The sequence below is a fragment of the Durio zibethinus genome, chromosome 10 (genome assembly GCF_047325235.1).
Source record: "Durio zibethinus cultivar Kanyao isolate XHJ-2024 chromosome 10, ASM4732523v1, whole genome shotgun sequence".
Lineage (NCBI taxonomy): Eukaryota > Viridiplantae > Streptophyta > Magnoliopsida > Malvales > Malvaceae > Durio > Durio zibethinus.
In genome coordinates this window covers 1,925,998-1,951,284 of record NC_143171.1, presented here as the reverse complement: position 1 = coordinate 1,951,284, position 25,287 = coordinate 1,925,998, and the positions used below count along the sequence as shown (strand labels likewise).

Genomic DNA, 25,287 nt, shown 5'->3' with positions numbered 1-25,287 from the left:
AAATATTTCAGCAATTGAATCGAAGCCTTTTCAAGGCAATCAATATCAACCATGAAGATAGATGGTGGCATTACCTAGAAGCACTGGACTGAAGTAAAGAGAAAAATATGAAACTGTTGCTACTGTTAAAGCTCCGTTTCCTGCTTGGGCAAGCATTAATTAAAGAGATATAAAGTTAAATAGAATACAATGAATATAATTAACACTTGAAATATAGATATATTACTTTTAATTTTATTTATTTATTATTTATTTTTATTTTTTTTATGTTGATCATTTGTCAATTTTATTTAATAGCAAAAAAAATATTTTAAAATTCTTTCTACACATTGATAGAATTTTAAAAATATCTCCTAACCTAATAAGTTTTCTTTAAAAAAGTTGTCATTTGCAATTTTTTTAAAATTATACCATGTCATTTATACTATTATCCTTTTATTTATTTATTTATTTTTTGCATATTTCACCTAGCTTAATATTGTTTATTTTTATTTTTTTTTCTATATTCATTTTCATTGATTTTTTTTAAAATTAATTAATACGATGGAATAATTCTTATGTCTCTTCTAATTGTTTTATTTATATATTTTTGAAAAGTTACTACAAATTTCCTAAAAATTTATAATATTAAGGAGGTTTCAACAATAATTTTATTATGATTATTGCTTTTTTTGTTAAAATTTACTTTTTTTAGTAAATCCAATAAATTTTTAATTTAAATTAAACGACCTAATGAAACATAATAAACAATAATAAAATCAAATTAAAGGATAAAAATTATATTATATCATTTTTTCAAGTTTAATTAATTACTTTTCTTTTTCCAGATTTAATTTTGTAAAATCCACGTTATCTAAATTTTCTGTGTAAATTTTTTAATACTTTCTAGCAGTTTTAGATTTTAATTTTTAAGATCTTTTTTGAGTTTATAGTTTATATTATAATTACAACCCAGCCATCTGCCAATCCTAAGCGCTATGGACCCATGTGATCGATTCGGCCAAGGAGAAGGAATTGTGAAGAAAAATCAAAATGCATTTGTAAGTAGGCGTGTCTCATTTTGGTTGGTAAGGGCTGAAATCCACTGATAGAATTTCCATTCTTTTCACTTAAACTAGATAGGAATCGGCCATTCTTAATAAATTTTCCTTGGCAGTATGCAATGAAATTATTGAGCTTCAAAGCATGAAATCAACATAAATCGTTGTTCCTTATCAAATAATAAATATTCTTACTGGACCACACCATTTTGTTATTCGCCCAACAGAAAAAAATTTCCAATTATTGAGCTTTCAAACCAGGAAATCATCGTGATCAATGGTTCTTGGGGTGATGACTGTAGTGAGGTTTATTATGGTGCAGTGCTGTGAGGTCCTCTCACGTAGACCGTATGATTTCGTGGCTCTGTTATTCATCGTTGGATCTAAAACTTATTTGTGTTGAATGTAATTGTAACCGGTGAAGCTCAAGTGAAAAATGACAAAACCAAGACCTCGTTAGTGGCTGTTACAGTTATCGCACGTGCTTCTAAAATTTGAATTATGGTTCACAACTCGTCGGACCGCACAGTTGGCGAACGACAGGTTTGGAAGTTGTTAATGAATAACGATTTCAATAGAAAAAGCTCAGAGCTTTCAAACCGTGAAATAATCGTGCTCACTATTTTGCCCTGTGATGTACGTAATTCCACAGACACCGCACAATTGGATGATATTCATGCTATCGAAGTTATTTTCATGATTTTCATGTTTTTGTTGGTTTGCAAACTTGCATTGTGGTAAACTTCAAAGTAGGCATGTCCCACTTTGGCTGGAAAAGACTGAAGTTCAGCCCCCCTTTCCCACAATGGCTCAACAATCGACTGGACTGCTACTCCATTCAACAAAAGTGCACGCTTTGCATCGCCGCGTCGCGCTGTGCCATGCCGTACGAATATAATACAGGGAAGCTTTGCCTGTTTTCCTAGTGGTTGCTTGTTTTGCTTGTTTTCAACAAACGTGCATGCATTGCATCGCCCCGCCGCGCCTCGCCGTGCCATGTGGTACGAAAAATAATACAGGGAAGCTTTGCATATAAACGATGTTGGACGGAGTTACAGTAAAATATTTGGGTCACTACAGAAAATGGATTAGGCCCATTTATGCCTAAGGACCGCACAGTGAGCAACAACATATTGCATTTTAGGTTCTTGGGATTTGCTCGCCCCCATGTCTTCGAGTTTGTATGCATCAAAGCATAAAGATGCTAAAGCAAGCATATTCCAGTAGTGTTCTCAGTTTCACAACAGCACCTGAAACCAAATATGGCTAGATCGTTGAATAATGATAATGATTAATAATTTTTTCATTTTATTATAAATTTCATCTGTTCAAAATTATGTTAAGACGGGATATGCGTTTCATTATTAAAATATTTACATACGTATTTATATTATCAAATATTATGACTTTAATTTCAAGTAATAAATACAAAATTTTGATTTAATTTTTTAACTAATAAGTTAAACTTTTTTGCATTTAGTGTGATAAATTCCATATTAATTTACTTCAAACGACTCATGAAATTAATAAAATGCAAAAGAAAGGAAGAAAAAGTTGAGATATAAAGAGCAGGGTTGAAATTACAATTAATTTTATTTATTTTTTAGTTTGTTTATACGAAACTTGTTTTTCCTGAAATCTCTATCGCTTACAACTAGGAGTGGAGTCTGTCGTCTATGATTCCAATGGAGTGGTAAAAGTTTCAGTAAAAATAAACCCAATGACTATAGTAAAGTAGCTTGAAAATGGGGCAAAAATGCAGAGCTTTGGCCCTACCAAAAGTCCCCTAAGCAGGATGTTCCAGGGCATTGCTACCCAAGGTATTGATAGTTTCGATCATAAGTTACATGCCAAAATGGACAAAGACTGTTGTTGTCGTTCTGATGCTATATATTTTTTATTCTGATGATGATGATCATCATCATAGTCATGTTCAAGATAATGACTGTGAATTACATGCAGCGAAGAAAAGCAATGCCAACATCACTTGGTAACATCCTGATCTCACCATCTACAAGCAAAGCACAAACAGTGAAGGCAAGAAATGGTTTCTTTGTTTGTTTTGTAAGAAAAGTGACGGAGCAAAAGAGAAGATGGATGGAATAATCAATTTAGGGACACCCTCAATGGTGAATAGACGATTCAAATGGCAATTTTCTAGGACACCTATGCCTGAATACGGTGGTCCTAGGCCATGCTATCGACCGTTTGAGCGATATCCTCCGCTTGGAAGGCCATCAGCACCTTCATATCATCCATTCGGGCCCACAGCCTCCACCACTGGTGCCTCCTCCGTATGATTTCTTCAACTCTAGGCCACCGCGAAAGGTTAACCCTATGATCCACTCTACTTGTTATGTGGACAATTATGGTCGCTGGTGAACTGTTTAATGTTTGAACATGCCTTGCCTTTTGCATTATGTATGCAGGTTTATTTCCAAAAAGGACTTTTTATCTGTTTGTCCTTTGCTTTAGAGATATTGTAGTCTGTTCATGTAAAATGGATAACTAATTCTGTCCTTTGTTTGAGATCGTTAGAACTATTTAATATTTTAATTTCAACTTTCTTTGGACTTCAGGGATAACAAGGATGCTAATTGATATTGATTCCTATGGGTTACACTGATTCTAGATGTTGAAATTTTCTCAAAAAAAGGGACTTCTTGCCATTGAGTCCTTACTAAAACTTCAATAGTATTCATTCTTTAATAGTTCTCATAAACAGAGTAAATGTTTAAATATATGAGTTCAAAGATCATGCATAAAATACATGATCATGATAAGCCCCAAAGGCTATAATTGAAAGATCATGCATAAAATTAATGAGTAAATCATGATAAGCCCCGAAGGCACTTTGTACTGTCTTGTTGTGAAGGAAAAAGGTCATAGCAGTTATGTCAAGCATTAGAAATAAAAGCAATTGATAATAGATCAATCGATTTAACTTGAATAAAAAAGTAAAAAAAAAAACACTCAATATTTATCAGATTTGAGATAATATAGCATTAAAAGGCTTCATTACATATAAGTTGAAAGGGATAGCACACGATAATAACAAATAATAACAATAGAACATAACTTGAGTTCTAATACCATTTTACACATCTAACTTAAAACAAATTAATTAATAAGTGAAGAAATCCAACTTCAATATAAAACCATAAGAAACTCATATGTAGACTTTAACAGTTTATTTTTATTTCAACATTTATTTATTCAGTACAAATGCTTATATCCAGCATTTATTTATTCAATACAAAAAAGGATACTAGTGCTTGCTTATGCATATGCTAGTAGTGCTTCCACTTTCACAGCTACACCTGAAACCAAATTTGGCTTTCTCGTTCATCGCTGTAATCATTGACCGTAATCTCAGGAAGGGTGGCACTAGTATCTTTCACATCCATCACCTGTTCAGTCACCACATGCAAAATGGTGCCATCACTCTGAAATCGCCACCGTTCCTCAATCCATCCATCGCATGTTCCCGCGGTAACTAAGTCCCCACCTGCATTTGCATACTTGAGACACCCATCACGATTCTTCTGAGGCCTGATGGTTCCGTCTGGATATATTGCCCACTGTTGTTCGGCATCGTTGCTCACACATTTTTCCAACCACACCCGACTTCCACTTGCCAGCAAGCACAGACCATTATAACCAATAATGGTGGTCACTGATGGCTTCGTATTATTACTGGCATACCAAGCTTGCCTAGAACCATAAAAGTCGTTATCTACAACCAGATTAATCATGCCTGAGCTATCCTTACTTCCCGTCAAGACTAGCCCAGATCTGGGATTTCTTATGCTTCCGTCGCTCAAGATTTTCCATTTGGTGGCATCAGACACAGCGGTGTCACAATCATAGATCATCACATAGTTTCCGGAGCTATATCCATAAGTGGTCAAGCATTTTCCACCAGATCGAATTGTGTTATCATCTGTTCTCAACGTCCATAATTGATTGGCCTGATTTTGTCCACATTCCCATAAGATTATTTTGTTTCCATTGTGGTAGCTTCCCTGGAATACATCAACACACAAACCATTTTGTCCAGTAATATGCGAGGTTGGTGCTAACGCTCTCTCACAAGTGTCACCGTTGTCTTCCAGGCCAGTGGATCTCATAGCCATAGGCAACGAAGAAGAAAATCCAGATGATGATATTGATGCTGGCATCCGCAAAAGCTGCGGATTAGCTCCTGTGTTTCTGCATGTTAATGGCATTATTGCAATAATGAAAAGCACTTGTCTCAAGGTGCTCAAAACCAATTCTTGACCACCATCTACTAAACGGACTTCGCTTGTGAAGATTCCATCTGCTGCAGATTGGATGGCAGAGGAGATGTGTCCCCAGTTATTTTCATACTCCATCAGTAAACCATCTGGATAAAACATTCCATAAGTTCCATCTGCACGAGGTTCTGCAACTGCAAGTATTTCTTGCTGGATGTTTCTGAATCGCACAGCTTCTGAAACCATCTGGATACAAACTATAAGGGCTCTAGCGATGGGGCGACTATAGGAACTGGGTTGGAGATAATTCATGCTCTCAATATGTTGGCGTAATTCTTCAATTCCCAGAGGGATTTCCCTTCTGTCACCCACTCCTACAGCATCTTCAAGTGCCCCATATCTGCCAGTAAATGGAAGAGACTCTCTCTGAGTGTTTGGAAAGAGAGCATTACGTGCATCAGTGGGAACATCGCTAAAGAAGTAGGAGCTTCCACTTCCACCTGCTTGATAACCCAAGATATACACATTACTGACATTCAAAGCTAATGTGACGGTTTGGCGCCCATTTGAGAGTTCCACATAAAGATATTGTTGGGGATCAGTAGGCTGCGCAGATCGGGGAGGCAACACAGGTATGTCTCCGGTTCTATCTGCAAGGTCTGTCAATGCATTGTACAGATCCTTCATAAACATCAGATACGAGTTTCTGGTGGCACCCTGAGTGGTGAATCTCACCTTGTTAATCGTGAGCTTGTGTTCATTTTCTGTCGCAGCGATGCAGCACTGTGGTTCAACCATGGACATCCAACAAGCCCATACTGCCAGCACAACCCACGGCTTCATTTTTTGATGATACAACGAAACTTTCATTTCATACATTACAAGAAAATTTTTAGGGAAAGAATATTTGGTGAAAGACTTAAGTACGTAGAGAGATTTTTGAATTGCTTGGCTTTTTACGTGATTCTAATGGGAGGAGAGCGCTTTTTATAACAATAGAACTTGGATTCTCTTCACTTAAACTTGATAGGAATCGGCCATTCTTAATAAATTTTCCTTGGCAGTATGTAATGAAATTATTGAGCCTTCAAAGCATGAAATCCAAGTGATCATTGTCCTTACCAAATAATAAATATTCTTACTGGACCACACTATTTTGTTATTCGCCCAAGAGAAAAAAACTCCAATTATTGAGCTTTCAAACCAGGAAATCATCGCGATCAATGATTCTTGGGGTGATGACTCGAGTGAGGTTTATTATGGTGCAGTCCTGTGAGGTCCTCTCACGTAGACTCAAATTATCCTTCGGGGTATGTACTGAAATTAGTGATTGACCCAATAGAAAAAAAACTCAAATTATTGGGCTTTCAAAGCATTAAATCATCTTAATCAATGTGAATTTTTTATTAAAATTTTTATTTATTCATTATTAATAAAAAAATTTTTAAATTTCAATTATAAAATTTTATGTAAATTTTGTTCAATCAATGCTAGTTGCGGTGACGAGTAATGTAAGGTTTATTATGTCACACTATGTAATGCTAATACAAATAAGAATTTCAAAATCAACCTCTCCAACAACTTCTCTAAGGCTATCAATCTCGGTCAAGAATTCATATTGAGCACCCAATTGATAGCCGAAGGGACAAGGAAGTATTACAGTTCTTTTAAGAATTACCAAAGAATAATAATTGCATGCAGCATGTAGGGAATTATCATGAACTAACTATTTCAGCAATTGAATTGAAGCCTTTTCAAGGCAATCAATATCAACCATGAAGATAGATGTTGGCATTACCTAGAATCCCCGGACTGAAGTAAAGAGAAAAATATGCAACTATTGCTACTATTAAAGCTCCGTTTCCTGCTTTGGCAAGCATTAATTAAAGAGATATAAAGTTAAATAGAATACAATGAATATAATTAGCACTTGAAATATAGATATATTACTTTTAAGTTTTGTATTTATTATTTATTATTATTTTTATTTATTTTTTATGTTGATCATTTGTCAATTTTATTTAATAGCAAATACAATATTTTTAAATTCTTTCTACACGTTGATTGAATTTTAAAAATATCTCCTAACGTAATAAGTTTTCTTTAAAAAAGTTGTTATTTGTAATTTTTTTAAAATTATACCATGTCATTTATACTATTATCCTTTTAATTTTATTTTTTTTTTGCATATTTCACCCTGCTTAATATGTCTTATTTTTATTTTTTTTCTATATTCCTCTTTATTGATTTTTTTAAATTAATTAATACGATGGAATAATTCTTATGTCTCTTCTAATTGTATTATTTATATATTTTTGAAAAAAGTTACTGCAAATTTCCTAAAAATTTATAATATTCAGGAGGTTTCAACAATAATTCTATTATGATTATTGCTTTTTTTGCTAATTTTTACTTTTTTTAGTAAATTCAATAAATTTTTAATTTAAATTAAATGACCTAATGAAACATAATAAATAATAATAATCAAATCAAATTAAAGGACAAAAATTATAATATATCATTTTTTCTAGTTTAATTAATTACTTTTCTTTTCCAGGTTTAATTTTGTAAAATCCACGTTATCTGAATTTTCTGTGTAAATTTTTTAATACTTTCTAGCAGTTTTAGATTTTAATTTTTAAGATCTTTTTTGAGTTTATAGTTTATATTATAATTATAACCCAGCCATCTGCCAATCCTAAGCACTATGGACCCATGTGATCGATTTGGCCAAGGAGGAGGAATTGTGAAGAAAAATCAACATGCATTTGTAAGTAGGCGTGTCTCATTTTGGTTGGTAAGGGCTGAAATCCACTGATAGAACTACCATTCTTTTCACTTAAACTTGATACGAATCGGCCATTCTTAATAAAGTTTCCTTGGCAGTATGTAATGAAATTATTGAGCTTTCAAAGCATGAAATCCACATAAATCGTTGTTCCTTATCAAATAATAAATATTCTTACCGGACCACACCATTTTGTTATTCGCCCAACAGAAAAAAAACTCCAATTATTGAGCTTTCAAACCAGGAAATCATCGTGATCAATGGTTCTTCGGGTGATGACTAGAGTGAGGTTTATTATGGTGCAGTCCTTTGAGGTCCTCGCACGTAGACCGTATGATTTCGTGGCTCTGTTATTCATCGTTGGATCTAAAACTTATTTGTGTTGAATGTAATTGTAACCGGTGAAGCTCAAGTGAAAAGTGACGACCTCGTTAGTGGCTGTTACAGTTATCGCACGTGCTTCTAAATTTTGAATTATGGTTCAAAACTCGTTGGACCGCACAGTTGGCGAACGACAGGTTTGGAAGTTGTTAATGAATGACGATTTCAGTAGAAAAAGCTCAGAGCTTTCAAACCGTGTGATGTACGCAATTCCATGAACACCGTACAATTGGATGATATTCATGCTATCAAAGTTATTTTCATGATTTTCATGTATTTGTTGGTTTGCAAACTTGCATTGTGGTAACCTTCAAAGTAGGCATGTCCCACTTTGGCAGGAAAAGACTGAAGTTCAGCCCCCATTTCGCAAAAAGGCTAACAATAGACTGGACTGCTACTCCATTCAACAAAAGTGCACGCGTTGCATTGCCGCGTCGCACTGTTCCATGCCGTACGAATATAATACAGGGAAGCTTTGCTTGTTTTGCTTGTTTTCATCAAACGTGCATGCATTGCATCGCCCCGCCGCTTCTCGCCGTGCCATGCCGTACGAAAGATAATACAGGGAAGCTTTGCATATAAACGAATGTGGGAAGGAGTTACTCTTAGAGTCGACGATAGGTCGGATCAAGATGAATTTTTATTAATCTTAAATTTGATTTGATTTTATATTTATTAAATTTAAATTTGATTCAAAATTTTTTTTTTCATATTCGAACCCGATCCGATATTATATAAATTATATTCAATTCGATTCGAAATTAATAAAATATTATTTTTTAAATATAAAATATTTAAATATATAATTATATAAATATATATAAATAAAAATTAAAAATAATTTTTTATATAATATTAAATCAGATCGAGTTTATCTAAAACTCGAACTCGATCCAACTTCAATTTTTTCTTAACCTTACCTAACCCAATTCAAAACCCAATTTTTTATAAAAAAACTCGATCTTATAAAATCGATTGAATCAAAATTGGTCGGGACAGATTGGGTTATCAACTCTAGTTACACTAAAATATTTGGGTCACTACAGAAAATGTATTAGGCTCATTTATGCCAAAGGACCACAAAAGCACAGCTCTTGGCGTTTCGGACGATGCCCATTGAACAGTGAGCTAGGGCCCGTCCAGCTAGTGCTGGATGAAGATTGTGAAGCGAAAATGGGCCCAAACATATATGCATAAAAAGCCCAAAAAGCCCATTTTAAATGGATAGTTGTTGGACAGATCGGAATTTATCGTGCCTTTAGAGCTTCAAAGACTCGGCGAACAAAACGGGTCTTTCCTAGAATCGCACAAGCAACAAGGAACCCACAAAGCAAAGAAAAATAATAGTATTAAAGCCCAATTGTCATTTTAAAATAAATTAACTCACTGTATGTTTTGATAGAGTTTAGCTACTAATTAAAAGGGCATTTGGAAAACTGATTTTTTTCAATAATTTTTCCATAAAAAGAAAGGGTCGAAGATGGAAGAGTGAATGCTTATTTATGGAAAATTGTAACTTTACACGTTACAATTAATGGATTTGTGTGCATCAATTCAGGAACAAGTCTAATTTTCTTCAAAACAAGTCGTAGCCCTACAGGAACACTTGTTTAATAATGGCAAATAAGCACAAAAAGTGAGCTTTCAATTAGTAAATTAAACTGTTAACTTTCTAACAATCAAATCATAAGTAGCAAGTTTTATATTACTTGTGCTATAAATTTGTGCCTATTTCGCAAATTAGTTCTAAAACTTTAATGATGGTCGATTCAGTCTTTTTATATTTAGGTGAAGTAAACAAGACATTTAATGAAGTTTAATGAGTACCTTATTACAGGGTCACAACTAACAACATTTGGTGGTCATTGATATTATAGTACTATTAATTATATTTAAAATCAGTCAACTTTTGACCAAACTCAAATTCATTAAAATAAGGTAAATTGAAAAAAAAAAAAAAAAAAAACCTTTGCTCATATTTTAAATTAAATCCCAACATTTTACTTATTTGCAAATTAATACCCAATCTTTTTAAAATTTAGAAATTTAAGAAACGCCCTTAATTTAGACAAACACCAGCCATCCATAATGAGTAAACATTTTACAATTCCAATTTATTTCTATCAATTTTTATAAATTCTTTCATTTCTTTAAGCAAATACAACTTTCAATTTTTATCCTAATCTGTCATTTTCCTTATATTTTAGTCAAATCCTCATGTACACACTAACTGCCAGATGCTATAATTGAAAAGTTGTGTTTAATGCATTAATCATGTTATGGTCCAAAGGCCTTATTAAGATATCTTACGTAATTTGAGTAGATCATAATAAGGAGGCTATAATAGAAAGATTAAATGTTAAATGTATAGATTACAATAAGGTTCAAAGGTTGTGATTGAAAGATCATTCATAAAATTGTAGTTCAAGATAAGACCTGGAGTAGTTTTGTAGTGCTTTGCAGTTAAGGTAAAGGGCATTAGGTTTTCTTTTATTTCAGCATTTATTGATTCAATACAACTAAAGATGCTAGAGCATGCATATGCTAGTAATGCTTTCATTTTCACAGCGGCACCTGAAACCAAATTTGGCTTGCTCGTTGATTGCTGTAATCATTGATCGTAATCTCAAGAAGGGTGGCATTGGTATCTTTCACATCCATCACCTGTTGACTCACCACATGCAAAATGGTGCCATCACTCTGAAATCGCCACCGTTCCTCAATCCATCCATCGCATGTTCCCACGGTAACTAAGTCCCCACCTGCATTTGCATACTTGAGACACCCATCACGATTCTTCTGAGGCCTGATGGTCCCGTCTGGATATATTGCCCACTGTTGTTCAGCATCGTTGCTCACACATTTTTCCAACCACACTCGACTTCCACTTGCCAGCACGCACAGACCATTATAACTAACAATGGTGGTCACTGATGACTTCGTATTATTACTAGCATACCAAGCTTGCCTGGAACCATAAAAGTTGTTATCTACGACCAGATTAATCATGCCTGAGTTGTCCTTACTTCCCGTCAAGACTAGCCTAGATCTAGGATTTATTATCGTTCCGTCGCTCCAGATTTCCCATTTGGTGGCATTAGAGACAGCCGTGTCACAATCATAGATCATCACATAGTTTCAAGCTGTATCCATAAGTGGTTAGGCATTTTCCACCAGATGGATTTGTGTTATCATCTGTCCTCAATGTCCATAATTGATTGGCCTGATTTTATCCACATTCCCATAAGATTATTTTGTTTCCATCGTGGTAGCTTCCCTGGTATACATCAACACAGAGACCATTTTGTCCAGTAATATGCGAGGTTGGTGCTAAAGCTCTTTCACAAGTGTCACCGTTGTCTTCCAGGCCAATGGATCTCATAGCCATAGGTAACAAAGAAGAAAACTCATAATGATATTGATGCTGGCATTTCCAAAAGCTGCAGATTTGTTCCTATGTTTTTGCATCTTAATGGCATTATTGCAATAATGAAAAGCACTTGTCTCAAGGTGCTCAAAACCAATTCTTGACCATCATATACTAAACGGACCGCTGTTGTGAAGATTCCATCTGTTGCGGATTGGATGGCAGAGGAGATGTCTTCCCAGCTAGTTTCATAGTCCATCACTAAACCATCTGGATTAAACACTCCATAAGTTCCATCTGCACGAGGCTCTGCAACTGCAAGTATTTCTTGCTGGATGTTTCTCAATCGCACAGCTTCTGAAACCATCTAGATACAAATTATATGCACTCTAGCGATGGGGCCACGAGAAGAACTGGGTTGAAGATAATTCATGTTCTCAATATGTTGGCGTAGTTCATCAATTCCCAGAGGGATTTCCCTTCTATCACCCACTCCTGCAGCAGCTTCAAGTGCTCCATATCTGCCAGTATATGGAAGAGATTCTCGCCGAGTGTTTGGGAAAAGAGCATTACGTGCATCAGTGGGAACATCGCTAAAGAAGTAGGAGCTTCCACTTCCACCTGCTTGATAACCCAAGATATACACATCATTGACATTCAAAGCTAATGTGACGGTTTGGTACCCATTTGAGAGTTCCACATAAAGATATTGTTGGGGATCAGTAGGCTGCGTAGATCTGGGAGGCAAAACTGGTATGTCCCCGCTTCTATCTGCACGATCTGTCAATGCATTGTATAAATCCTTCATAAACATCAGATACGAGTTCCTGGTGGCACCCTTAGTGGTGAATCTCACCCTGTTAATCGTGAGCTTGTATTCTTTTTCTGCCGCAGCGATGCAGCACCATGATTCAACCATGGATATCCAACAAACCCATACAGCCAACAAAACCCAAACCTTCATTTTTTGTTGATACGAGGAAACTTTAGAAAATTTTTATGGAAGTATATTATTTGTTGAAAGACTTTAGTAGGTAGAGAAATTTTTGCAGTGCTTGATTTTGTACGTGATTCTAATAGGAGAGGGCCTTTTATAGAACTTTGATTCTTTTCTCTTAACTCGATAGGGGTCTGCCGTTCTTAATAAATTAATGTTCCTTGGCAATATGTAAATTATTGAGCTTTCCAAAGCAAGAAATCATCTTGATCAATGTCGGTTGGTGTAATGGCTAGAGTGAAGTTTATTATGATGCAGTATGTACATTATTAACAATAAATGGTTTCGAATTTTTTTTAGCCTATTCTATTTTGGTAGTTCCACGTAAAATTTTTTTATTTTTGTATTTTTGGAATTAAGTGTGTGACTTTTTATAATTGATCCTATTGATAACATAAAAAATGAGTCTATCCTTTTGATTTAGATAATTTTATCTCGTTGGATAGCCATTTTAGTATCTAAAGCATAAAATATATGAAATGGATCACGAAATATTTAATTGATTAATGTTTATTTTGTTTATAAAAAATTTTTGAGTTTTAATTTTATCAAGATTGTTTGTGAAAATTATTTTAAATACATAATTTATAATAATTTATTTTAAATTATCAAATATAATATATCTTATTTTAATATAAAAATTAAATAACTTATCTATTTTAGATTTAGATTAAATATATATATGTATAAATTATTGAGCTTTTCAAAGCATGAAATCCTCTTGACCAATGATAATATAAATAACGATTTCAAAATGGAAAAATCATTTTGGGATAAGAATGATGACAGCAAGAACAGAAATTAAACAAATTATTTAACCTGCAAAGTAGCTCCGTTTTTTATGGGCCCTGACACATTATCAATACGATAGTAACCCTTTTATCGCTTTGTTTTATACATGTTTACTGTAGTATTCGCAACCTATCAAACAAAAAAATCTTCATCTTGTAAATTCCATGCCCTGTCCATGTGCCTCGCACGAATTTTTTTTTTCAAAGGGATACGCAAGGCTTTTTTTTTTCTCAGCCAATAATATTATTTAATAGAAGAAAAGAGAAAATACGATAAGCTTCCTCCTAAGTCCTATCAGGAAAGGAATGATTTCGCACATTACAACTCCCAATCCTGGCGTTCAAGTTCAGACCACCGAATAGAATTCATAGCCATGCATAAAATAAAACAGGGAAAAAAACGACACTTATGAACAAAATCCACCTCTCCAATAACTTCTCTAAGCTTATCAATCTCAGCAAAAACTTTCCATTGATTCCAAGGCCGAGTTTTCATACTGAGCACCCAATTGATGGCCAAAGGGACAAGGAAGTATTACAATTCGTTTAAGAACCAAAGAATAATAATTGCCCGCAGCATGTAGGGAATTATCATGAACTAAACAATTCAGCAATTGAATCGTCAAGCCAATCATCAACCATTAAAATAGATGGTGGCATTACCTAGAAGCACTACACAGAAGTAAAGAGAAAAACATGAAACTAGATCATAAAGGGAGCTCAACTTAAGCGCTTGCTAGTGTTAAAGCCCCGTTTTCTTTTCCGGGTTAATCTTGTAAAATCCATGTTATCTAAATTTTCTGTGTAGAATTTTTAATACTTTCTCAGTTCTAGAATTTAATTTTTAAGATCTTTTTGGAGTTTATAGTTTATATTATAGCCATCTGCCAGTCCTAAGCCCATGGACACATGTGATCAATTCGGCCATGAGGAGGAATTTGTAAGTGGGCGTGTTCCATTTTGGTTGGTGAGGGCTGAAGTTCAGCCTTGTGCCTTGATTTACTCGACACAAGCGTGCGCATCGCCGCGCCGCGCGAAAATAAAACATGGAAGCTTGGCTTTTTTTTGCAACTTGCAAGTGAAATACGAGGTGAAATCAATGCGTTTATGTGACCAAATGTTGGGTGGAGTCAAGTTGAATATTTGGGCCACTTCAGAAGATGGATTAGGCCCATTTGTACAAAAAGACCACAAATGCGTAATGCTTGGGGTTTTGGTTGATGCCTATTGCACCGCGAACTAGGGCCCAATCGTCAAGTGCTTGATTAAGACTGAAACACAAATGGGCCGAAACAGAACTAGTTAAAAGTTTTTAATAACTGTGTATAATATCTACGCGACAAAAGCCGAGAAAGTTATTAACATGTGTTTATATTCTTTCTCTCACTATAGACTATTTGTGATCAGACTTCTTCTACTACCACTTATCCAATTAAACTTGAGTTTTGCTTTCCTTGTTTCTTTTAACTTCAAGCATACGTAGAATACACACATAACTTTCTCTATGCCATTGTTTGTTCTTGGAAAGGACATGAACTAACTTGTTACATTGAAAATCATGGCATGTACATGGCGAATTAAATGAGACTAGAAGTTATATACCCAATATGAAATTTATAAAATATATCAAATGTGCTCCCCTTATCTCTCTCATTTTGGAAAAGAAATTCGATTTCACCATTTTATGAAATTGTAAATGTGCAGGCAGGCGTATTAGTTTTCCTGGATAAAAGTAACATAAATTACAGCTTTACATTTTTCTTATAAAGTAGTTTGTAGTGCCGTGTTGTGGAGGTGAAAGTATCACGGATTTAAAGGAGAGTCTTGAATTCCAAATCGAACATAATAGAAAGGTTATTGGAGTATAAAAGGGTTCACACCATCTCAACCTTGTGAGGCGTCTTTTGTAGGACAAAATCGTGAGGTTAGGAGGGCCAGAGCGGATAATACCTCACAAGAGTGTGAATCATGACGGTTAGACTGATCTTGTATGCCGAAAAGGTGAATGCCCGGGTCCCGGAGTCGCCCGGGTTTAGAGCTTAAGTCTCGACTCGTGATAAATAGTATCAGAGACAGCTCTAAATCGTTCGATCCACGTCAAGCATCTCGATGGAGGTAGGCAGGGTGGTCAGTCTCTGTGACGAGAGTGTCACGAGGTTGGGTGCCGGAGAATGTCACGGAACTAAGTGATAATAGAAGGGCCATTGGTATTTACACTATCTCAACCTTGTAAGGTGCTTTTTGTAGGATAAAATCGTGAGGCCAGAAAAGTTAGAGCGGACAATATCTCATAAGGGTGTGAACTATGACGGTCAGGCTGATTTTGAATGCCGAAAGGTAAATACTTGGATCTTGAAGCCGTGTGGGTTCAGAGCTTAAGTCTCAACCCGTGACAAAAGGGCCATAGCACTTACGTTTATTTCATTGGTACATGTAAAGCTGGTGTTCAGTCCCAAATCTATATGTAATACTTTTTAACGTGCATTGCGTTTCAGGTTCTTGGGATTTGCTCGCCGCCATGTCTTCGAGTTTGTATGCACCAAAGCCAACTACCGAAGAGATTTTGTATGGTGCTGGATTACAATATCCATCGTTTATTTATTCAATGCATAAAGATGGTAGTGCATGCATATTGCAGTAGTGCTTTCAGTTTCACAACAGCACCTGAAACCAAATTTGGTTAGGTCATTGATTGCTATAACCATTGACCATAATCTCAGGAAGGGTGGCACCGGTATCTTTCACATCCATCACCTCTTCAGCCACCACATGCAAAATGGTGCCGTCCCTTTGAAATCTCCGCCGTTCCTCAATCCATCCATCGCACGTTCCCACGGTAACAAGTCTTCACCTTGTTCTGAGGCCTGATGGTCTCGTCTGGATATATTGCCCACTGTTCAGCATCTTCACCCACACATTTCTGCAGCCACACCTGACTTCCACTTGCTAGCAAGCACAGACCATTATAACCAACAATTGTGGTCACTGATGGCTTCGTATTATTGCTGGCATACCAAGCTTGCCTAGAACCATAAAAGTTGTTATCCAAAACCAGATTAATCATGCCTGAGCTATCCTTACTTCCCGTCAAGACTAGCCCAGATTCGGGATTTCTTATGCTTCCGTCGCTCCGGATTTTCCATTTGGTGGCATCAGAGACAGCCGTGTCACAATCATAGATCATCACATAGCTTCCGGAGCTGTATCCGTAAGTGGTTAAGTATTTCCACCAGATCGAATTGTGTTATCATCTGTTCTCAACGTCCATAATTGATTGGCCTGATATTGTCCACATTCCCATAAGATTATTTTGTTTCCATCGTGGTAGCTTCCCTGGTATACATCAACACACAGACCATTTTGTCCAATAATATACGAGGTTGGTGCTAACACTTTTTCACAATCGTCATCGTTGTCTTCCAGGCCAATGGATCTCATAGCCATGGGCAACAAAGAAGAAAACTCATATGATGATAATGATGCTGGCATGTGCAAAAGCTCCAGATTAGCTCCTCTGTTCCTGCATTCTAATGGCATTATTGCAATAATGAAAAGCGCTTGTCTCAAGGTGCTCAAAACCAAAGTTTGACCATCAAATACTAAACGGATTGCCGTTGTGAAGATTACATTTGTTGCAGATTGGATGGCAGAAGAGATTTTTCCCCAGCTGTTTTCATACTCCATCACTAAACCATCTGGATGAAACACTCCATAAGTTCCATCCGGAGAAGGCTCCGCAACTTTAAGTATTGCTTTCCGGATGTTTTTCAATCGCACGGCTTCTGAAACCATCTGGATACAAACTATAAGTGCTTTAGCGATGGGGCGACGAGAAGAACTGGGTAGGGAATAATTCATGTTATAAATATGTTGGCGTTGTTCGTTAATTCCCAGAGGGATTTCCCTTCTAGTATCCACTCCTGCAGCACGTTCAAGTACCCCATATCTGCCAGTAAATGGAAGAGACTCTCTCCGAGTGTTTGGGAAAAGAGCATTACGTGCATCAGTGGGAACATCGCTAAAGAAGTAGGAGCTTCCACTTCCACCTGGTTTGATAACCCAAGATATACACATTACTGACATTCAAAGCTAACGTGACGTTTTGGTACCCATTTGAGAGTTCCACAAAAGATATTGCTCGGGATCAGTAGGCTGCGCAGATGGGGGAGGCAACACTGGTATGTCTCCGGTTCTATCGGCACGTTCTATCAATATTCCTCGCAGATGCCCAATAAACCTCATATACGAGCTTCTGTTGGCACCTTCATTGGTGAATCTCACCTTGTAAAACGTGAGCTTGGGTTCTTTTTCTGTCACAGCTTTGAAGCACTGTGGTTCAACAATGGATATCCAGCAAGCCCATACAGCCAACACAACCCAAACCTTCATTTTTTGTTGATGCACGGAAACTTTCATTTCACACAGTGCAAGAAAATTTTTATGGAAGTATATTATTTGGTGAAAGAATTGAGTAGGTAGAGAAATTTTTGCAGTGCTTTGCTTTCCGCGTGATTCTAACTAGAGGAGAGCGCCTTTTATAATAATATATAGAACTTTGATTTTTTTCACTTAAACTTGATAGGTATCTATCGTTCTTAAAAAATTAATGTTCCTTCGCAGTACGTACTGAAATTATTGATTAACCCAATCGAAAAGACTCAAATTATTTAGCTTTCAAAGCATTAAATCATGTTGATCAATGTTAGTTGGGTTGATGACGAGTGTGAAGTTTATTATGTCGCAGTATGTAATGTTAATACAAATAACGATTTCAAAATGGAAAAAGCTTTTGGGATAAGAATGATGACAGTTACATTGACAATAATTAAGCTTCCTCCTAAAGTCCTAACAAGAAAGGAAAGCTTTCACACATTACAACTCCCAATCCTGACTTTCAAGTCCAAACCACCCAATAGCATTCATAGACAGGCGTGAAATAATACAGAGGAAACAACAACACCACCCTTTTTCGTCAAAGGAATCAATAGAAGAGTTAGTTTCCCTGTAAATGTGAACAAAATCCATCTCTCCAACAACTTCGCTAAGCCTATCAATCTCGGCCAAGACTTTCCATTGATTCCAAGGCCAAGAATTCATATTGAGCACCCAATTGATAGCCAAAGGGACAAGGAAGTATTACAATTCTTTTAAGAATTACCAAAGAATAATAATTGCCGGAAGCATATAGGGAATTTTCATGAACAAAATATTTAAGCAATTAATTAAATCGAAGCCTTTTCAGGGCAATCAATATGAACCATTAAGATAGATGGTGGCATTACCTAGAAGCACTAGACAGAAGTAAAGAGAAAAATATTAAACTCTTGCTAGTGTTAAAACTCTGTTTCCCTACTTGGGCAAACATTAATTAAAGGGATATAAAGTTAAATAGAATACAATGAATGTAATTAGCACTTGAAATATAGATATATTACTTTTAATATTTTATTTATTGTACTCCCTTTTACTTTTTTTTTTATTTGTTATGTTGATCATTTGTCAATTTTATTTAATAGAAAATAAAATATTTTAAAATTCTTTCTACACATTGATGGAATTTTAAAAGTATCTCCTAACCTAATAAGTTTTCTTTAAAAAAGTTGTCATTTGTAATTTTTTTAAAAATTATACCATGTCATTTATGCCATTATCCTTTTTATTTTTTTGCATATTTCACCCGTTTAATATGTTTCATTTTTATTTTTTTTTCTATATTCCTCTTATTTGATTTTTTTAGAATTAATTAATGCGTTGGAAACTTGTTTTTCAATCTCGATTGCTTACAACTAGGACTGGAGTCAGTCGTCTATGATTCCAAAGGAGTGGTAAAAGTTTCGGTAAAAGTAAACCCAATGACTATAGTAAAGAAAATTGAAAATGGGGCAAAATTGCAGAGCTTTGGCCCTTCCTAAAGTCCCCTCAGCAGGATGTTCCAGGGCATTGCTACCAAAGGTATTGATAGTTTTGATCATGATTTACATGCCAAAATGGACAAAGACTGTTGTGTCGTTCTGATGCTCTATATTTTTTATTCTGATGATGATAATCATCACATAGTCATGTTACTGTGAATAACATGCAGCGAAGAAAAGCAATGACAACATCACTTGGTAACATCCTGATCTCACCATCTACAAGCAAAGCACAAACAGTGAAGGCAAGAAATGGTTTGTGCGTTTGTTTTGTAAGAAAAGTGGAGGAGCAAAAGAGAAGATGGATGGAATAATCAATTTAGGGAAACCCTTAATGGTGAATAGACCATACAAATGGCAATTTTCTAGGACACCTATGCCTGAATACGCTGGTCCTAGGCCATACTATCGACCCTTTGAGCCATATCCTCCGCTTGGAAGGCCATCAGCACCTCCATATCATCCTTTCGGGCCCACCGCCTCCACCACTGGTGCCTCCTCCGTATGATTTTTTCAACTCTAGGCCACCGCGAAAGGTTAACCCTATGATCCACTCTACTTGTTATGTGGACAATTATGGTCGCTGGTGAACTGTTTAATGCTTGAACATGCCTTGCCTTTTGCATTATATATGCAGGTTTATTTGCAAAAAGGACTTGTTAGTTGTTTGTCCTTTGCTTTAGAGATATTGTAGTCTGTTCATGTAAAATGGATAACTAATTCTGTCCTTTGTTTGAGATCGTTAGAACTATTTAATATTTTGATTTCAACTTTCTTTGGACTTCAGGGATAATATGGATGCTAATTGATATTGATTCCAATGGGTTACACTGATTCTAGATGTTGAAATTTTCTTAAAAAAAGGACTTCTTGCCGTTGAGTCCTTACTAAAACTTCAATAGTATTCATTCTTTAATAGTTCTCATAACAGAGTAAATGTTTAAGTATATGAGTTCAAAGATCATGCATAAAATGCATGATCATTATAAGGCCCGGAGGCTATAATTGAAAGATCATGTATAAAATTAATGAGTAAATCATGATAAGCCCCGAAGGCACTTTGTAGTGTCTTGCTGTGAAGGAGAAAGGCCATAGCAGTTATGTCAAGCATCAAAAATAAAATCAATTGATAATAAATAAATAGTTTTAACTTTAATAAAAAAGTGAAAAAAACACTTAATACTTATCAGATTTGAGATAATATCACATTAAAAGGCTTCATTACATATGCATTGAAAGAGATAACACACAATAATAACAAATAATAACAATAGAACATAACATGAGCTTTAATATTATTTTAACATCTAACTTAAAACTAATTAATTAATAAGTGGAGATACCCAACTTCAATATAAAGCCATAAGAAACTCATATGTAGACTTTAATAGTTTATTTTTATTTCAACATTTATTTATTTAGTAATGCTTACATCCAACATTTATTTATTCACACTACAAGAAAATGAAAAATTAGTGGCATTTTTTTAGTAGCGTTTCACTTAAAAACATCATTAAATTTCGTATTTTTATAAAACTTGTAGCATTTTTTATCAAAACGCCATTAAATATTCAAATAGAGATATTTGTAGTTATAAATGCTACTAAAAATAGAAATTAACGGCGTTTATTCACTAAAACACCTTAAATAATTTACTCATAAAAATTTAAGAAAATTATTGAATGTATTTTTGGCTTGAAACTTCTTAAATAATCCCTTCATAAAAAATGGAAGGGATTACTGAAGGCACAAAAAAATGCCTTCAATAATCCTCTCTAAAAAATTAGAAGGGATTATTAAAAGCATTTTTACATTTTTGGTCAAAAATGCTTTCAATAATCTCCTTATTAAAATTGTAAGAAGATTATTAAAAGTATTTTTTGCCTGAAATGCCTTCAATAATCCCTTTTAAAAAATTAAAAAGCATTATTGAATGCGTTTTTTATTTGAAATTTATAAGAGGATTATTGAAGGCATTTTCTGCAAAAAAACTCCTTCAATAATCCCCAATACTTTTTTATTGGGGATTATTAAATGTGTTTTTTGTCTAAAAGGCCTTCAATAATCCCCTCTAATTCCTTAAATAATCTTTTTATCAAAATTTAAGAAGATTATTGAATGCATTTTTTGCTTGAAATACCTTTAATAATCTCCTCTAAAAAATTGAAAAGGATTATTGAAGGCGTTTTTTTGCCTAAAACGCCTTCAATAATTATTTCTAAAAAATTGAAAGGGCTTATTGAAAGCATTTTTAGTCAAAAACGCCTTCAATAATTTTTTTATCAAAATTTAAGAAGATTATTGAAAATATTTTTTTGCCTGAAATGCCTTCAATAATCTTCTCATAAAAAATGGAGAGGATTATTAAAGGCATTTTTTGTAGAAATGTCTTGAATAATCTTAAAAAAATAATTGAAAGGGATTATTGGAGGTGTTTTTAGTAAAAAATACATTCAATAATCATACTTTTCTACTGCTAAATTTTTCTTAAATTTCAAACCCACGAAACCCCATTTTTGCACTTCTTTCCCCTACTCATTTCTTTCATTTTTGTTCATTTTAGGTTGCTTTCATCTCATTTTCTGCCTAAGTTTCAATCATTTTGTGGCCAATTTTCATCTTTTTTCCTTTTATTTTTGTAAATTTCAAGTTAACTTTCTTGCAATTTGGATTAAATTCTTAAACTTTCTGTCTGATTTATTAGGTCAAATTCCTAAATTTTTTATTTGATTTGTTGCTTTTCTACCGCTGTTCAAGCTCTATTGGTAAGCTCAATTTCAATATTAGCAATTTCCAGTGTTTAGCCACTTTTTTTCTTTTTTTATCAATTTATTTTGTTATTGCAATTCTTAGTTTGGTTTTGTTTCGTTAGGGAGAAAAATTCAAGATAAAACAAAAAGTAAAAAAATAAGATTTTTCTCTGAAAAACTTGAAATTGAATATTGAGTTTAGTTACAAACACGAATAAAACTTTAGGTCTATTTTTTTTTCAACAAAATATTTTTTAAATTACTAAAAAATTGTTACTTGTTAACATAAATTTATTGATTCATTCATAATATCCTTAGGAAACCATTCTGAAGTAGTTTGTTATGTTTTTTTTTTTTTTCATCTCATCCTGGCATTTGTTTTATTTATTTTTTCAGATCATGGTATTTGATGAAACGACTTAATCTTACTTGAAAGGATTCGTTGTGCATAAAAACCTTCAACAACTGAATATGGTAGTGATCAAGGTAAGAAAAATCTTTCATCAAATGGTAGTATTTCAAATATATGCAGTCATTAATTATATATATTTTAAATTTTTGGTTAATGTACTAAAATAATTTGAATGTTATTGCATTTATTAAACTTTATATTCCATCCATATTGGAACAAATTATGTATTTATAATATTCAGTTTATGAATTTAAGTTTATTTTTATTTTTTAAATATTTTTATTTAATGATAATAATCAATATTAAAAAAAATTTTAAAAAATAAATTTCTTAATTTAGCAACATTTATACCTAAAAATACCTCTAAATGTTAAAATGTAACGGTGCTTTCTACTATAAACGTCACTAAATTTAGTGACATTTTATACTATAAACGTCTCTATATTTAATAGCATTTTATGATAAAACTTACGACGTTTTATGATAAAACTTAGCAACATTTTTTAAAAATTACCGTTATTTTTTCTTATCCAGGTATAAGCGACACTTTTAGCAGCGTTTGTCAGACAAATGACGCTAAATATGAAAAAGAATGCTACTACAAGCCTAATGCCCTGTAATGTCAATACATCAAAGGATACTAGTGCATGCTTATGCATATGCTAGTAGTGCCTCCACTTTCACAGCTACACCTGAAACCAAATTTGGCTTGCTCGTTCATCGCTGTAATCATGGACCGTAATCTCAGTAAGGGTGGCACTAGTATCTTTTACATCCATCACCTGTTCAGTCACCACATGCAAAATGGTGCCATCACTCTGAAATCGCCACCTTTCCTCAATCCATCCATCGCATGTTCCCCCGGTAACTAAGTCCCCACCTGCATTTGCATACTTGAGACAACCATTACGATTCTTCTGAGGCCTGATGGTTCCGTCTGGGTATACTGCCCATTGTTGTTCGGCATCGTTGCTCATACATTTTTCCAACCACACCCGACTTCCACTTGCCAGCAAGCACAGACCATTTTAACCAATAATGGTGGTCACTGATGGCTTCGTATTATTACTGGCATACCAAGCTTGCCTAGAACCATAAAAGTTGTTATCTACAACCAGATTAATCATGCCTGAGCTATCCTTACTTCCCGTCAAGACTAGCCCAGATCTGGGATTTCTTATGCTTCCGTCGCTCAAGATTTTTCATTTGGTGGCATCAGACACAGCGGTGTCACAATCATAGATCATCACATAGTTTCCGGAGCTATATCCATAAGTAGTTAAGCATTTTCCACCAGATCGAATTGTGCTATCATCTGTTCTCAACGTCCATAATTGATTGGCCTGATTTTGTCCACATTCCCATAAGATTATTTTGTTTCCATTGTGGTAGCTTCCCTGGTATACATCAACACAGAGACCATTTTGTCCAGTAATATGCAAGGTTGGCGCTAATGCTTTTTCACAAATGTCACCTTTGTCTTCCAGGCCAATGGATCTCATAGCCATAGGCAACAAAGAAGAAAACTCATACGATGATATTGATGCTGGCATGCGCAAAAGCTCCAGATTAGCTCCTGTGTTTCTGCATGTTAATGGCATTATTGCAATAATGAAACGCACTTGACTCAAGGTGCTCAAAACCAATTCTTGGCCCTCATATACTAAACGGACTGCTCTTGTGAAGATTCCATCTGTTGCAGATTGGATGGCAGAGGAGATGTGCTCCCAGTTAGTTTTATACTCCGTCAGTAAACTATCTGGATAAAACATTCCATAAATTCGATCTGCACGAGGCTCTGCAACTGCAAGTATTTCTTGCTGGATGTTTCTGAATCGCACAGCTTCTGAAACCATCTCGATACAAACTATAAGGGCTCTAGCGATGGGGCGACTAGAGGAACTGGGTTGGAGATAATTCATGTTCTCAATATGTTGGCGTAGCTCGTCAATTCCCAGAGGGATTTCCCTTCTATCACCCACTTCTGCAGCATCTTCAAGTGCCCTATATATGCCAGTAAATGGAAGAGACTCTCTCTGAGTGTTTGGGAAAAAAACACTACGCGCATCAATGGGAACATCTCTAAGAAGTAGGAGCGTCCACTTCCACCTGGTTGATAGCACAAGATATACACATTACTGATATTCAAAGCTAATGTGACGGTTTGGTACCCATTTGAGAGTTCCACCAGAAGATATTGCTCGGGATCAGTAGGCTGCGCAGATGGGGGAGGCAACACTGGTATGTCTCCACTTATATCTCCACGGACTGTTAATATTCCGCTTAGATGCGCCATAAACCTCATATGCGAGTTTCTGGTGGCACCGTTAGTGGTGAATCCCGGCTTGTAAATCTTGAGGTTGTGTTCTTTTTCTGTCGCAGCGATGCAGCACTGTGGTTCAACAATGGATATCCAAAAAACCCATACAGCCAATACAACCCAAACCTTCATTTTTTGTTGATACGGGGAAACTTTCATTTCACACAGTGCAAGAAAGTTTTTATGGAAGTATTTTATTTGGTGGAAGACGAGAGTAGGTAGAGAAATTTTTGCAGGTGCTTTGCTTTATTAGAGGAGAGCACCTTTTATAACAATATATAGAACTTTGAT

At 35.0% G+C, this 25,287-nt stretch overlaps 4 pseudogenes across 1 annotated transcript; all 4 read right to left on the bottom strand.

Annotated features, from left to right (window-relative positions):
- Positions 1-4,216: 4,216 nt before the first annotated feature.
- Positions 4,217-6,288, bottom strand: LOC149516335 (abrin-b pseudogene; annotated as a pseudogene). The gene has a single exon (XR_016345518.1). The product of XR_016345518.1 is annotated as an abrin-b pseudogene (transcript).
- A 4,719-nt stretch (positions 6,289-11,007) lies between these two features.
- Positions 11,008-12,987, bottom strand: LOC149516334 (abrin-b-like; annotated as a pseudogene).
- A 3,267-nt stretch (positions 12,988-16,254) lies between these two features.
- On the bottom strand, positions 16,255-17,991 carry LOC111292532 (abrin-b-like; annotated as a pseudogene).
- Positions 17,992-23,302: 5,311 nt separating this feature from the next.
- On the bottom strand, positions 23,303-25,287 carry LOC149516333 (beta-galactoside-specific lectin 3-like; annotated as a pseudogene).